This window comes from Neodiprion fabricii, chromosome 5 (assembly GCF_021155785.1).
Source record: "Neodiprion fabricii isolate iyNeoFabr1 chromosome 5, iyNeoFabr1.1, whole genome shotgun sequence".
Taxonomy (NCBI): domain Eukaryota; kingdom Metazoa; phylum Arthropoda; class Insecta; order Hymenoptera; family Diprionidae; genus Neodiprion; species Neodiprion fabricii.
In genome coordinates, this window is record NC_060243.1 from 28,822,259 (window position 1) to 28,827,575 (window position 5,317).

At 38.5% G+C, this 5,317-nt stretch overlaps 1 long non-coding RNA gene across 1 annotated transcript; it reads left to right on the forward strand.

Annotated features, from left to right (window-relative positions):
* Positions 1–247: 247 nt before the first annotated feature.
* Positions 248–1,235, forward strand: LOC124182775. The gene is made up of 3 exons (XR_006870855.1): positions 248–450; positions 730–850; positions 923–1,235. It is a non-coding gene; the product is annotated as an uncharacterized LOC124182775 (long non-coding RNA).
* Positions 1,236–5,317: the final 4,082 nt, after the last annotated feature.

The window sequence follows — 5,317 nt, forward strand, 5'->3', positions numbered from 1 at the left end:
TATTTTCGTTTCTTTTTTGCTCATTGCAAGAAAATATAGCAACAGTGATCGTGATGAGAAAGAATAGCAACGGATAATAGACTTTACGGTAACAGCTATAAAACTAATTTTCATTTTCTACCTAGAACTATATTTTTCGTCAAAAATGAAAATAATTGAGGACTGACCGGTAACCGGAACTAAAAATTTCTCTCAGCGTGTAATTTATCAAAACGAATAATTTCTTTAACCCTATTTCCAGATTTCGTAACAACAAAAAAGGAAGGACTGGGGTAAGGGACGAGAAAATAAATTTTTTTATCACTACCAATGAATTCAGTGCAAGCTTTTTCATTCGAGTATTCTTTATATAAACGATAGTTCAGCAAAAACGAAACGGAGTCGCACAGAATTTGGGTACAAAAACTCGGACAATCGGTAAACTCTTAAGGTTGAATCAGTTCAAAATAGGTAATTAATTATGTTTGCAGCCACCTTAAGCATCATTTTGTAGGCATTCGAAGGTTTATTTGTTCCGACAATAAATTCTGCCAACACGTTCGCTTCGGTTCGCGCCACGTGATTCATATTTCAGAATCGAATTAAAGTGAATTCAGTGGTGCAAGTGTAAAAAGTAAAAATTTGTTGAAATTTGGCACGTTGATTAAGTTTCATCTCCTGAATGTTGTTCCGAAGTTTCGCAGCGATTCACAACTTCAGACCCGAGTGATTGTAAACTAAAATTTCCAGTTTCCGGAATCCATTAAGATGGCTTCTTACGGAGATTTGGTAACCTTTCAAAAGTCTTGGGTTTCTACCGAGATAATAAAAAGTTAGACTCGAGTAAAAGTCACTAAAGTTCTTAAGGAAGGTTTGAATTAACGATACGTGTGAAAAGTTTTCGAATAAGGGTACTTATTGAATGAGATATTGATAATTCTAGATCGAAAGAAGACGAAATTTCACTGTTTCGAACAGCGGCTGAGACATTTGGCAACGTCGCGCATACGCCAAGACCATACAGAATGGACCGGGTAGTCGAGTAAAGCAAAAGAGGTGGAAGACACTGTGTCGTTTGTAAGAGAAAGACGAAATTCTCTATTCGCAGAGTAAACGTTGACACGTTGAAAAGCAGCTATGCCACATAGTATTCCATACCCTGTGTGAAATAACTCAACGGCATCGTAATACTGACTTCAAAGAATCGTAACTGCAGTGTAATGAATATTATTTTTGTTGTGACCAAGAAATAAAATAAAATTAAATATTTCAAGGCTCGTAATTATAAAAAAAGCGGGCGATAAAAAAAAAAGGCGTCTCCTTCCACGCGCATGTATAACAGCGTTTAAATTTCGATTTTTACATACACCTCAATGTTATCGAGTTTATCTTAATTTGACTGGCACACAATGCGTTTTTATTTTTACAGATTTCCAAAAGATTTGCGGCAGAGATCATTATGGATTCAAGCCACTGGACGATCCTGCGAGCAAGGAAAAGCAGCCGTCATTTGCTCGCCAAGCACTTTAGACTAGAAGATTTGGAACGTAGCTACTCCGAAGTATACTTGTTCAAAATCTGTGATGAATTTTAGTTTATTGATTATAAGTCAAATATAAAAGAAAGGGAAATAAACAGACAATTACGAGAAATAGTTGTTGACGATCAAAGAGAAAATTATGCATTTATTTGGGTCATTTTGGTTTAAAAAGTCAACTATAATTTAATAGTACAGAATACCCAGTTTATAGTCCCTGCACGTCGCAACCCAAGAAACTTGGTTTGATCGTTTAAAAAATATAAGAGACAATAGTCGAGTAAGAATAAAACAAAGTAGTAACAATAACATAAAAACGGACGGTAAAAGTGTATATAAATAAAATCGAACGGAACAATTATTCGAAGAATTTGAAGGGAGAGTGTTTGATGTGTCGTATTTATAATTTTAGAATGGTGTGACTTTCTTCATTGTTTCAGTTCGTCATTATTTATTGAATTTGTTACCTGATCAGGATTTGAGTTAATTTCACACATTTTATGATTTCCTGACACCTCCATAAACAACTCTCTCCTTCTAAAGTCGTAGGCCTACTAATTTGCCGATCTGCTGATCCGCTGATCCGCTGATCCGTCCGAACTTCGGTTCTTAATTTCGTCTATCAAAATATATACATCGTCGGAAATCCGATGTTATTCCCTCACATTTCAAAAATCGAGCGCTAACCTCTACTCGTCGTTGACTCTTTAATTTTGCACGTGTATCGCAATTAATTTTTTACACAAGTTAATATTTTTTACGGTGATATAAAATATTTTCTTTCTTACATAATTATGTACATACATAACTATTCAGGATTATTTTAGGCATGCAGAGTGAATTTCATGGCTGGAGCGTTTCAAAATACGCACTTTTTTCAAAGCCTACCAGATTTCGAGAGTTAGCATGAACAAGGCTTATTCGTACTCATACATATATATCGCTATAGCTATCCTTGTCTCCTTACTGACCAGCACCCCTACCATTCCAATGCCCGGTCCATTCTGTATGGTCTAAGGGATAGCTTGGCACATCGGATTAAGTTAGGTTACCGTTGGTTTCTGGTTTGCCGGATACTCCGTACAGCGTTGCCAAATCCCAGGGGACAATCCGTAAGTCGTATAAGTGAAACTTTCGAATGGTATTCCAATTGATTTTACTACCGCACTTCCTAGAACCTCCCTAAGTGGAAAGGCCACTCTGAGGGCCGAAGAGCTAACCGATTTTTAAGCATTTTTTTTTTTTTTTCACAGCAATAACTAATTAATGAAGGGATCGAATTGTGGTTGTTTTATTAAGTGTATATTAAACTTTTTTTTTTGTATAAATTTTTATTAAAAAAGATCTAAAACAAACAAAGATACGGGCCTCGACTTGAGCTGGCTCTAACACTCGGTGCCGATTTACGTGGAGGCTGGAGCAAGACCATCAATTTTTTCAATAATATACACGCTTGTCATCATTCGGTGGCGAGATTTTGTTAGAATACCTCACGCGTTAATCGAATTTGACGCGAAGGTCATCTAGCAATTGTACCCTTACCGACCCAGCAAACTTGACTGTTTTCATCCCATGTTAAATTAAGAAATGAAAGCTAAGGGTTAAAAAAGGTGAAGGTGCATCGCTCCTGAGTAGCGGAATTCGGTAAAGTTACTCATACCCCAAAAATAAAAAAAAATAAAAATGTGTGATTTTCTGACACGTGTTACTATTTCCACATTTCCCGTATTTCAGAGGTCAAAAAATGCATAGTTGAGATACTTTGCGCAATTCCGAAAAGAATTAGGATAAAATTTGAACCATTTCTTTCCATTCGATAGTTAGATACGTGAAGAGAACGGGTGAGTTTGCTCTGTCGGTAAGGGTAGGACGCTGCATGACCTTAACTCGAGTCAGCCAAAGTTTTGCGAAATAATCAACTCTATTCCATCGATGGCAAGTATCCTCGGTCTGAAGCGGAATGTCTCGAGGCTAACAAAAAAAATTGAATAAACAAACGCAAAAGACTTCGTATAGTTTTGAAAAGTTTACCCAAACCTGACTTTGTCGTCCTCTGAGGTACCACCACGAAATTTAACCGGGTTTTTAGACTCGGCGATACTACAGTCGGTACAGGGAGAACCTCAAAGAATTGGTAATACCTCAGTTAGTTGGGTGAAGAAGATTCAGTCGATTTAGCGACAGTCGTGAAACTACGATGAGAGTCAGTTGCCATCTGTTGGTAACTCAAGAATCAGTGAGCCTTACGTTGGACAGTGAGTAACAGCAGACATTATGCTATTCTCACTGAGGATTGTATTCTAATTTACGTACATCATGTCCATCAATGTGAAACGTCTCATCAAGAGCGTTTGTTTTCTAATTTCGAATCGAAACTTTAAGAAGCAAAATGTTAACACTTTCAGTTAATTTTTTCTACCGACATTTGATGTGGCCGGTAATGTAGATTTCGATAATACCACGCAGGAACGTAACCCTTACAGAACCAGGATATTTTTTTCTTCAACTTTTTAGTTTAAAGTCCTAAAACTTTGCTGTCTATTTAATTGGGTTGGATGGTGAAAAAGATGACATCACTTTCGAGTCGATGTATCGGCTTCCGGTCCAATAGGGGTTGATAAAAAAAAAAAAAACCAATTAGACCGAGACTTAGCGCGCAGGGGAAAAGAGGAAAAGAAAGTATTTTTTTCCACAACAGAAATGTAATAGGTACAAATAAGAGCAGATTAATTCATAGTCGTTTAGATCGAAACTTGTTGCAATGAAATCTTAATCATCTCTGCAATGCGCGAATATTAGAAATAATCATTTTTTATTTACGCACAGATCGTTTCGTTCAACTTATCTCATTTACACGGAAATCTTGTTGTTTCACAATTCCATTCCCAATCACGATTCTACTATCAACACTTATCCGTAATCACAATATATTCGAATGACTTTCATTCGAAGCTGAAAGAACGGATTTTGACGTTGTGAAAAAATGGCGAGATCCGAAGTCGGGTCATCCGTTCCAGCAGATAACCAACTCTCAGAGGACTCGCTGATGGATTCTGCGGTCTCGATGATACGACAATAACCAGCAGTGGTCGGATTTTGACGAGTCAGTCGCCGCGTCGCTCGTCTGTCAAACCATTGAAAGCAAGTCCATTAGCCCTCCAGTTCGTCCCGTCGCTTTCCGTCCTTCCGTCGTCGTCGTCCATCCTTCCCTCACAGCCATGATGAGGGTTTCCAATTGACCAGATTGTGCATCTCTTCTTCGGTTTGCTTATACACAAACAATGGTAAACATCTGGTACCCCCGATCCCTATCGTTGCGAGAGAAGAAAACAAGCCTAAACCCAGACGATTCTGCGTCATCTGACTGTGTCAATTCACTTATGGAAACATTGAGAGACGTGCGTCGATTTCACAAGATTGAAGAAATTGGGATGTTTCAACGCTATCGAAAGTGCATCCATAGAAACAGCACAGAGCATGGTCCGTCGTTATACTGGTTTTAGCTAACATCGGACACCAATTGGGTTTTATTTTTCTCCCCGCAAAGTGGTCGGTAATTTACGAGAATCGGGTAGCCTGGCAGATCAGATGGAAAATAATGCTGGATCGTATTGGCGATGCTCGTCCGAGACGAAGGCGATATCCAATGCTCAGCTGCCTCGGGAGAGTTTCACATGGTGTTCGCCGTCGAGGATATTCTCTCGAATCCTGTGGCGCAGAAACAAAACTTTGGTCCCAAGGCGAGACCGCATTCCACCGGGTATTTCATTTTATTAGGCTGGAAGGTGTCAAACACACACA